The 11,891-nt window shown below is 41.8% G+C and overlaps 1 non-coding gene across 1 annotated transcript; it reads right to left on the reverse strand.

The window, feature by feature from the left end:
• Positions 1–11,172: 11,172 nt before the first annotated feature.
• Positions 11,173–11,261, reverse strand: TRNAY-GUA. The gene is given in 2 exon segments: positions 11,173–11,208; positions 11,225–11,261. It is a non-coding gene; the product is annotated as a tRNA-Tyr (tRNA).
• Positions 11,262–11,891: the final 630 nt, after the last annotated feature.

Raw genomic sequence — 11,891 nt, forward strand, 5'->3', positions numbered from 1 at the left:
TGATGGAATGAATAATCTTCTATCTACCCCAGCCCTAAGTACAGTACTTGACATATGGTAAGTGCATAACAAATGTCTCTATCATTATTACTATTATTACTACTACTACTACTACTAGAGAAGCAGCATGGCTCAGTGGAAAGAGCATGGGCTTGGGAGTCAGAGGTCATGAGTTCTAATCCCTCTCTGCCACTTGTAAGCTGTGTGACTTTGGGCAAGTCACTTAACTTCTCTGTGCCTCAGTTCCCTCATCTGTAAAATGGGGATTAAGACTGGGAGCCCCACCTGGGACAACCTGATCACCTTGTATCTCCCCCAGCACTTAGAACAGTGCTTCGCACAATGTAAACACTTAACAAATACCATCATTACTATTACTACTAATAATATAAATGTTACTAACAATAATGTGAATAATAAAAATGAACTCATATGCTTTTCCTTATACTGTTCCTTCTAGAATTGATTTCAGTAATGTGTGCTGTTTTCTGCCTGTTTTCTGAGACAACATCAAAAAATAATCAGATGTGAATTAGGCAATGTTCTAAATTGGCTTCCCCTAGAGCAGGTCCAAATTGGGGCAATTTCCTCATTAGTCACCTTCCAGAGGGCCTGGCACCTATTGCTGGGCAGAACTTGGAGCCGCTTAATATTATTATTATTGCTAACAATAATAATAATAGTATTTTATTAAGAGCTTACTAAGTGCCAGGCACTGTACTAAGTGCTGGGATAGATACAAACTAATCAGGTTGTTGGACACAGCTCCTGTCCCCATGAGGCTCACAGTCTTAATCCCCATTTTACAGGTGAGATAACTAAGGCACAGAGAAGTGAAGTAACTGGCCTAAGATCCCATTGCAGACAAGTGGAGAAGCTGGGATTAGAACACAGGTTCTCCGGACGACTCCCAGGCCAGTGCTCTGTCTACTAGGTCATGTTGCTTGCTCCCCTTTTCAAGCCCTGCCCCCTGGGAAGCAGAGCACTCCAGAGTTCTGCTCAATGGAACAGAGCAGGGTTCCCTGGGCTGCGGGGCCCAGAAGAATATGACAGGGAAGCAAGAAACGTACCAGAAAACCTCAGCTGCTACCTCTCCCCTTCCCCCAAAGTGGGCCCTGCCCCTCTTATAGAGCTGCAACCACATGGGGAGTGGGGAAGTGGGGAAGGCAAAGGGGGTGTTGAAGAGATGGGGCTGGCTGGAGTGTGCAGAACAAGCAGGGAGACCACACAATCCACGGATCTCTTCTGAGAGCCACTGCTTAGCGATTTCAAACAGGGCAGAGGAAGAAGGGAGAAAAGGAAGGTGGAAGGAGAGATTTAAGCAAGACCTTCTGGCCCTTAACCTCTCTCCTCCTGCTTCCAACACGGCCTGAAACTGGACTAACCTTCTGGACTAGACTCTTCCTCAAGCCCTCAGCTCTACAAACTCACTTTCTCCAATTGCAGAGGGTAAAATAGGCCTGAAAAGAAGGCAATGACCAAAACCACTTGTGCTTGTGAAAGACTTTAGGCTAGGGCTTTGGTGATTCAGGGTTTAGAAATTTGGGAACAGATAATTGCTTTGCAAGTATTAGAAGAAAGAGACTCAGAGGCTGGGTGGAGTCTCTGTGGAGTGAGATGTGATTGGTGACCTTTAAAAATTTCCCCTACACCATTCATAAGCATGAAAGACTAATGCTCTGACCCCATTCCAGGTTGGTAATTATTAAGAACACAACCACAGGAAAAGCTCTGCTAAGTTTTCTTTAGAGTGATTAATTACCTTTTATGAGAGTGGAGGTTGGCCATCTCTTATTCATTCCACCTAAAATTCCTCTCCTGTTCTCATCACATTCAATATTCTCCTGTGCTCTCTCTCCAAAACTATTTTATAATGGGGCTGAAGACTCCCAATTGGGCAGAATAAACTCCCAAAGTTCCCTCCATAACACTCATGTACAAATCTTTAAACTCTGTTGTTCCCCATTACCTGTAATTTGCTTTAGCATCTGTCTCTCCTGCTAGATTATAAATTCCTTGAGGCTACAGATGGTGCCCACCAACTCTATTGAACTCTTTCAAGTGCTCTGAACAATGCTCTGCCACACAAAGACTCTAAGCTCCTTGAAGGCAGGAAACAAATCTACTATTTCTATTGTACTCTGTCAAGCACTTAGCACAGTGCATTGCATAGAGTAAGCTCACTAAACACTGTTGATAGATCAATGAATAAAAATGGCTACATTTCCTCAGCCATCTCATAAGTAGAGAGACACAATTTATGAAGCACTTCCTGGTGACAGACACTTTGAAACTGGACATTTGAGGAGACATGCGTTTGATGGAAAAGTTCATGAGCATCTTGAATTAAAACTGAAACCCACTGTGAAATAAAAACTCCCACCCAGAACCACAACTCAATCTTGTCTGAAATAAAGCAGACACAACCATGGGAATATTTACCCAAAACTCAGAAAGTACAAGGGGAAAGGAGTCTTAAAATGGTTGGCAATCCCATATGACCTCAATGCTATTAGTCAGAGGTCCAGTGAACCTCACACATGGCATTTCAGAGTTACTCACAGCCAGGATAAACCCAAACAATTACCAGCCTGACTCCATCTCCTGCTATAGTGACTGTCACCACCTCAAACAAAGCACTCTCAGAGGTAACAGAACCCCCAACCCCATCTCGATTTTTTTTTATTTAAATAAATTATCTTGTCAACTGAAATGTTCATCACACTCCAGAATCAGTTGCTCCCTTTTTCTCAGTTGCAGGAAACAACTCTAAAACAGACAAAAGAGTAATTCAGGTACTTGGCAAAACCAAGCCAGGAACACCCCAAGCTCTCTCTGCTTCCTAGTTTCCAGGACTTATGTGACTTCCTCTGCTGTTTAAAGGCTCTGTTCACATTTGCCTTCCAAATAACAAAGCACACCAATTCTTTCCATTGAGTACAATATTCTTCATGTCTTCCTGTCCCAGGCCTTTTCTGTAACGTTGCTTAGAGCTCTGGAAATAGATGCATTTCAGCGGCAAATATGTCTATAAAAAGAAGAGGATATGGATAAAAAGTTTCTGCTTGGGCATAGAGAGGATGGCAGGATTCACCAAAATGACACTGTGCTTCTCCCATAATTAGAATAATAATATGCATATTTGTTTAGCACTTACTATGTAACAAACACAATAGAAGATGCAAGACAATCAGGTCAGACTCAATCCCTATCCCTTGCAGGGCTCCCAGGGAGGATATGTATTTATTTAATCCCCATTTAGCAGATGGTGAAACTGAGGCACACAGAAATTAACTGACTTGCCCAAATCCCCACAGCAGGCAACTGGCAGAGTTGGGATTAGAACCCAGGTCCTCTGACTCTCGGGCCTGAGCTCTTTCCACTCAGTCAGGCTGCTTCTCTCCCAACTAGGTCATTCTGCTTTTCTCTCAGTGGCAACAGGAAAGCTGGCTCTTCTGGGATCCATTTCCTGCCAGCTGAATACAAGTTTTTATAATGGAGCCTCCCATCCAGAATGACAGATGACTCCCGTTCAGTTCTGAGACATCTGGGTGAAGGATGGACGATAGTGCTAGTCAAGTTCCTGCTGGGGCACAGAGTTCAATATACTAATAGGTGGGCAGTGGTGCAGAGCACTGGTAAATGCTTGTGCAGTCTTCCCTAGTGGTTAGCTAGCTACAGATACTACCAGGAAACATGTCTACCAACTCTTTGTATAGTTTTCATTCATTCATTTGTTCATTTAGTTGTATTTATTGAGTGCCTACTGTGTGCAGAGCACTGTACTAAGTTCTTGGGAGACTACAGAATAACAATAAATAGAGGTATTCTGTGCCTACAACGAGTTTACGGTCTAGAGGGGGAGTCTCTCCTAAGCCATTACTGGAGTGCACTTTCCATAGTAAGAACGCAATGGGTTTTTCCACAAGATGACAGCATGAGGCCTGTTCAGCGGTGTCAGAATTTGATATAACTACCGAGAGAGAAAAGACACTTAAGGCTAGCATGACAAATTTTTACAGGCATGCTGTTGATGTCTGTCTGATTTGTTTTGTTATCTGTCTCCCCCCTTCTAGACTGTGAGCCCATTGTTGGGTAGGGACTGTCTCTGTTGCCGAATTGTAATTTCCAAGCGCTTAGGACAGTGCTCTGCACACAGTAAGCACTCAATAAATACAATTGAATGAATGAATGAATAGAAGCACTGATAATTGATTACTGGAACCCAGCTTTCCCATTTCCCTGAGCCTTATTAAGGTCACACCTCCTTCAAGAAGCCTTCCCCAACTAAGCCCTCTTTTCCCCAATTCCTTCTTCCTTCTGCATCGTCTATGCACTGGAATCTGCACCCTTTGGGCATTTGACATTCACTCCACCCTCAGCCCCACAGCACTTACATACGTATTTGTACGTTATTTATTTATATTAATGTCTGTCTCCCCCTCTAGGCAAGGAACAATGCCGCCAACTCTGTTGTATTGTACTCTCCCAAGAGCTTAGTACGGTGATCTGCATGCAGTAAGTTTTCAGTGAATTTAAGCTCATTGTGGGCAGGGAACATACTTGTTATTGTTATAGTTGTGTGGAACTCTCCCAAGCACGTAGTACAGTGTTCTGCACACAGTGAGTGCTAAATAAATACAATTGATTGATTGATTGATGAATGACATTGAGGGCAGTACACTATGCACTGGCCAAAAGCAGGTTGGTGTAGAGTAAGCAGGATTGAGCAGTGGCTGTGTCACTCCATTTGGACTCCAGTGCTGCCTCCAGGCCTGGTAGGAATCCGGGAATCAAAAGGAACCGGTTTCTGATCCCAGCTCTGCCACTTGTCTGCTGTGTGTCCTTGGGCAAATGGCTTAACTACTCTGTGCCTCAGTTACCTCAACCGTACATTAATAATGATAATAATAACAACAACAACTGTGGTATTTGTTATGCACTTACCATGTGTCAGGCACTGTACTAAGCACTGGGGTGAATACAAGCAAATCAGGTTGGACACAGAACCTGTTCAACATGAGGCTCACAGTCTTAATCCCCATTTCACAGATGAAGTAACTGAGTCACAGAGAAGTGAAGTGACTTGCCTCAGGTCACACAGCAAACAAGTGGCGGGGCCGGGTGGGTTAGAACCCATGACCTTTTGACTCCCGGGCCTGTGTTCTATCCATTATGCCATGCTGCTTCTCATATGGGAGTTAAGACTGTGAGCCCCATGTGGGACAGGGACTGTCTCCATTACAATTAGTTTGCATCTACCCCAGTGCTTAGTACAATGTCTGGCATGTAGTAAGTGCTTAACAAATACCAATAAATGCAATTGTTTGATCTGGGAATTCCATGTACTCGAGTCCCTCCAGCTGCATACAGTGGGAAATATGAACAAAGGAATGCAAAGAGTAAATGAGTTTTTCCTCAGTGCAGGGAACAGAGTTAACTCCCAGACTTTAGAGAGAGGGTCCCTGATGAGGACCATAAAGAGAGACTTTTGTGGTAGTAGTTGTAGAAGTAGAAGCAGCAGCAGCAGAAGAAATATTTGTTGCCAGCTTACTGAATGCAGTGCAATGCCAATGGTCTTAATCCATCCTTGGCAATAAATCTCATGATTTTCTCTGTAGTAATAATAAAAATAATGATGGCATTTATTAAGTGCTTACTATGTGCTAAGCACTGTTCTAAGCACTGGGGAGGTTACAAGGTGATCAGGTTGTCCCACGTGGGGCTCACAGTCTTCATCCCCATTTTACAGATGAGGTAACCGAGGCACAGAGAAGTTAAGTGGCTTGCCCAAAGTCACACAGCTGACAAGTGGTGGAGTCAGGATTTGAACCCATGACCTCTGACTCCATAGCCCATGCTCTTTCCACGGAGCCACACTGCTGCACTCTGCACATCATGAGTTGAACGCTTAATGATTAAGTTACATTGGAAGCACTGAATGCCATTAGTTGGAGACAATCAGTGTTTTCACCTTCATTTCCTTTTTTTAGATATTGTGCTCTATTCCTCCTCTTTGTTCTAAATTCCCATCCTCCTGTCTTGCGCCCTGGGTAATTCTTCAGAATTAGGACCCACCCAAGTGTCATTGATGATTTCAGCCAACTCCCAGTTCTGCCTCTTGACCCCATCTTAGTTAGGAAGCTCAATAACACTTCTGAGCAAGCTGAAGCTGTCAAGCCAATTTCATTCCAGAGCTCTGGTGGGAAGTAAATAAATAATCCCCTGAGCGCCTTCAGCAAACTTCTGGAATCATTAGGGGTTACAGTGGTTAGGGTCAGCCTTAGCAGGACTGAGGGCAGGTAACTCAAGCAAACCAGTTATCTAGACGAAGGACACACAGTCCTTTTACCCTTCTATTGCTCCTCCTTTGTCTGGTGTCTGGCGACCTGGTTCTTGCTTAATTAATCCCTCAATGATAATTTCTACTCCTTCTGGGAAGCATGCTAAGTTAAGAAATCTCCATATTTGGGATTTGGGAGGAAGTTAAAGCAGTCTTTGCCCCAATGCAAACAAGGCTAAGCAACACTAAATAAATCCTGTTAGCTGACAGAGCAGTTTTCCAATAACTATTCTTGTTTCTTAAGAACCACAGTTCTGAAACTGAAGGGATAAATGAGGGCCAGAAATATGTCTTTACCTCTACTTAAACTCTTCCATGCACTAAGTATAGTGTTCTGCAGTTGGGCAAATAAACTGCATAGATTGCAAAAAACCTCAATCCATGACTCCAGAGGCCTAGATCTGAACATTCACAATTTTCCTGTAATCACTGAAAACGATTCTGTGTCCAACATATGAAAAGTCCCTTTTTCCACCCTTCTCCGTAGGGGGTGGTTTGCCACCAGTGACCAAATGGGCCAAGTCATCAGAAGGTGAGAGGGAGTAATTCCTGCTTATTGTGATGTTGATACTACATACCAAAATGCATTATGTTAACTAAAGAATTTACATAGTTAAGGATGATTTTCTCCTCCAGTACTTATAAATTTCCTTTCTCTGTGGCACTCAAAATACTTTACAGACACTCCCTAATGAGGCCTGGCTCTGTCAAATGAGCAAACATTTGCTTTGCAGATAAGCAAAAAGAGTTTTCTCCTCTTCATTTTTGGCTGGAGGGAGATAGCAAAGATCACACATCACAGGAACAGCAGTGTTGCCTAGTGGATAGAGCACAGGTCTGGTAATCAGAAAGACCTGGGTTCTAATCCTGCCACTGCCACTTGTCTGCTGTGTGACCTTAGACAAGTCACTTTGCTTCTCTGAGCCTCAGTTACCTCATCTTAAAATGGGGATGAAGACTGGGAGCCCCTCGTGGGACATGGACTTTATCTACCCCAGCACTTAGTACAGTTTCTGGCAGATAGTAAGTGTTTAACAAAATACCATAAAAAAACAATAAAAAACTACATCACACATCCAATTGTTCAACCTAATGCGAAGGAGACAGGGAGACTGTGCCTCAAAACATTTATGCTCTCTCATGCCACCACTACAGTCCATAATTTTAAGAGTGGAACAGAATCAAAGACTCATAACTCAGCAACAGGATCCTCAGAAATACTGCATCCCAGATGACTGAACCTTGTAAAGTGAGTAGTGTTTTGTGGATCCGGGTTGCCACACAAGTGAGTTTCTTTGATCTGTAAACTCAATCGTCCTTGCCAGTATGCCTCTGGCCAACTCCCTGTTTCTCATCCTATTAATGGTGATTAATTTTAATCTGTTGTTTACATGGCTTTGGAGGTTTTTGGTGTCCCAATTAAAGACAATATGCCCCTAGAAAGGGAACAGTAAATTTGGACTTTCATAAAGATCATTTGTAGTACGGACACTGACTTGCCTTGTCTTTTGACTGCTGTTCTTTTAAACTCCCGATCCTTAATATCTCCTAAAGAAAAGCCGAGACTCTCATTGCTGCTGTCAGGGAGAAGATAAATTAATGCATGGAAATTCTTTGGAGCTTTGTGAATGAAAGATGGGCTCAAAATGAAGGAATTTACACCTTTCCCATAAATGGGTTGTGAACTAGAAATGAACAAAATGGCTTAAATGTTTTAAGTGATCAGATATCCCCTGATCAAATGAGTTACCACAAAGGCTTCTTAAAACTGTTCTCATGGCAAATGAATCATGGGTCTCAAGAAAAATTCCAAAAGGCAGCAAGATGGTAGTGTTTAGTTAGCAAATCCAGGCAACTCCTCCTCTTCCCCTAAATGGAAAACTTTTTTTTTTGATTAATCAATTCAATGATCACGAACTCACCATCTTATGTTTGAGCGCTGAATCCATGGTATTTTTCCTCTTTTTCTCTCTCTCTCATTCCCTCCTTCCTTCTTCCAAAAGCTGTGGCCTCTTCTTTCCTCCCCACTGGATTGGATGCATTTTTATTAGATTGTGAGCCTCCTGAGGAACAGGGACCAAGTCAAATTCCCATCTGTATGTTTTTTTTTATAATATTTGCTAACTCCTTCCACGTGCCAGGCACTGTACTAAGTGCTGGAATAGATACAAGCTAAAAATGTTGTACACAGTTCCTGTCCTCAGTGGGGTTCACAGTTTAATCGCCATTTTACAGATGAGGTAACTGAGGCAAAGCAAAGTGAAGTGATTTGCCCAAGGTCCCAGAGCAGACAGGTGATTGAGCTGGGATTAAAACCTAGCTTCTCTAACTCCCAGGCCCATTCTCTTTCCTCTAGGCCATGGTGCTTCCCGGGATATTCTTTTTCCCAGTACTTAGTACAGTACTCTGCATTCAGTAAAAGCTGAATAAATACTACTACTTCTGTGTCCTATATGAGTATGAGCTAGTGGAGTGAGGCCATGGGGAGTCCGGGGAGTGAGGCCATGGAGAGAGATGTCTTGCCTATGAAACTGTTGACTCCATTCTGCTCTCCAGATGTTGCCCACCACATATTGGTTGAAAAAGAATATCCATTCATTTGCCTCCTCTGAGATAGCCAGCTGTTTCTCTGTGGGGGTAATCTTGGGCAGAGAGAATCTGAGAGATGGGTCATTGCAAGTTTTTCTTCTACTTTTGCCTAGGAAATATGCATTCCCTGCTCAAAGAGAAGAACTCATGGGTTACGATGTCAGAACACTCTTTATAGAACTTCCTCCTCTTTTGCATCAATCTGATTGTCGGTTAGCGTTTATTTAGGAACTCCAGGTATCTAACAAGCGCTTTAAAAAAAACACAAAAATAAATATTTTTCCTAATTTACATGATTCTCTTTGTAATAATAATAATTATGGCATTTATTAATAATGATAATAATAATAATAATGACATTTGTTAAGCGCTTACTATGTGCAAAGCACTGTTCTAAGAGCTGGGGAGGATACAAGGTGATCAGGTTGTCCCACCTGGGGCTCACAATCTTAATCCCCATTTTACAGATGAGGTACCTGAGGCCCAGAGAAGTTAAGTGACTTGCCCAAGATCACACAGCTGACAACTGGCGGAGCTGGGATTTGAACCCATGACCTCTGACTCCCAAGCCCGTGCTCTTTCCATTGAGCCACGCTCCTTCTCTAAGCGCTTACTATGTGCAAAGCACTGTTCTAAACACTGGGTAGAGGGTGCTACACTTTAGTGGGTGCCAAAACCATTATTTAGTTGCACAGAAATGTCAGTGTTCCATCCCAGAAGTGGCTGATTTCAATGCCTGAGTAATCATTCCAGAGTATTTGACTTCCAGTTCTCATTTTTTTAAATGGTATGAGTTAAGTGCTTACTACATGCCAGGCACTACTATAAGCACTGTGGGAGATACAAAGTATTCAGGTTGGACACAGACCCTGTCCCACATGGAGCTCAGTCTTAATCCCCATTTTACAGATGAGGTCAAGGAAGCACAGAGAAGTGAAATGGCTTGCTCAAGGTCACACAGCAGACAAGTGGTGACCAGAATTAGAACCCAAGTCCTTCTGACTCTAAGCCTGTGCTCTCTCTACCAGGCCACTCTGCTTCCCATTGTTCTCCAAAGGACTTCTTTCTCCTCTCCTCTGAGAACTCTGAGAAAAGATCTGCAGTTGTGTTCAGAGGGCTAGAACCACCCACAAAGAGAATAGAGATGTTGATTACTGTATGCAAAATGGCAAAATGGTGTCTTCAAAGTAAACACATTCAAAGGGAATAAAGAGTAAAAGATCCTTTCCAAACTCCGAAAAGTAAATTGTTTCCTAAATCCTCCACCCTTTCCAGGAGGTAGACTAAATACTTAATGAACCTATTTTACTCATCTGCCTGTAGCAACAGCATAGGACAGTGACTAGGACAGATTAGGGTTTTCTTCTCCCTAAATGTTGACTGCGATTTTTAAGCACTTTTTCCAGAACTCTGGATCACAGTTATATCTTTGTTTTAAAAACCCTATATAGTTCTAGAACAGAAAATGTTTGGAAAACATCTAAGATATTTATAACCATCTTCCCAGCAGTTAAAACAGAAAATATAGTTTGGAATCATAAATTTGAAATGAGCCTCTTAGACAAATAGCCAATTAGCCTAATGCCTGTTTGGCCTTACCTTTGTAATTACAGTAGACTTCAAAATGTAAGTGAGAATAATTTGAAAGGTTTTGACATTTCTTGTTTATACCAAAATGTTGCCACAAGAAGAACGAAAACAATTAAAATCATCTTTCAAAATAACAATATTTAGTCTGCAGAGCAATCACATAATCAGACACACCCATCCTTAAATAAATATGCTATATAATACTCATACATAGGGTCTAGGCTACAGATCTTTGTTACTTTTCAAATCAAGTAATCCCAAATTTTAGGGGGAATTCTAAAATTTACTTTAGCCTTTAGTTTTTACATTTCATTAGGTTTTTTTGGTTCCTGACAGAAAATGAGCTGCAGGAAAATATTTTCTGAATAGTTGTACTGTATTATAGTCACTCTTCAAGCATACCTATAAAGTACATCTCCTGAATGTAATACACTTGCCATTTACAGACAGATGTGTTCTCCTTCTAGCTGATCCAACTGCGGAATTCACTGTTATATGTACCCAACTGTGAGATTTTACTGCATTTGCATTCATAAGAACATTACATAAAACGTTATATAAAGGCAGATGCATTGCATTCATTCATTCAATCGTATTTATTGAGCACTTACTGTGTGCAGAGCTCTGTACTAAGTGCTTGAAACTTTAAGTCCTTCGAGCCAGAATCAAACCAGCGACCTAAGGATGACCACGAGGCAACAACTACAGTCCTCCGCTCTATCAGCTGAGCTATCGAAGGCTTAATCGAAGGCTTATTAAAATTATTGCATTAATAATGTAATGCCAAAGTAGTGCATCTGGTTAATTTTTTTAAAGTTACATTTATCAAAAGTACCATCAATTGAAGTCTTTTGGCAACATCCACTTTCAAGAATTGAACCATTTTTTAACTCTAAACCCAAGATGATGGGCTAACGTGGTGGAGATGTAAACCCAGTGGAGCCTGCCTGAGGGGAAATGGGAATGCATACTCCCTTCCCTGATTTTATCCTCAAAGCAGGCCTTCCTTCAGCTAACTTCTGCTTCACTACTGACTGAAGAAAATATGAAAATAAAATGTATTAATATAGTAATTGTTATCTTCATATGTATTTTCTCTTGCTCTCCTAACTGGTAAGGAGAAAATATTTATTTTTTATCATTCTTTTTTCAAGATTTTCCAGCTTTTTATTATATTTTATCATCACCCATCCTACCATGGGTGATGATAAAAAAAAACTCAGAGTGGCTGAGTGGAAAGAGCATGGGCTTGGGAGTCAGAGGTCATGGGTTCTAATCCTGGCTCTGCCACTTAATAATAATAATAATAATGATGGTATTTGTTAAGCGCTTACTATGTGCAAAGCACTGTTCTAAGCGCTGGGGAGGT

Source organism: Tachyglossus aculeatus, chromosome X3 (genome assembly GCF_015852505.1).
Source record: "Tachyglossus aculeatus isolate mTacAcu1 chromosome X3, mTacAcu1.pri, whole genome shotgun sequence".
Classification (NCBI taxonomy): Eukaryota; Metazoa; Chordata; class Mammalia; order Monotremata; family Tachyglossidae; genus Tachyglossus; species Tachyglossus aculeatus.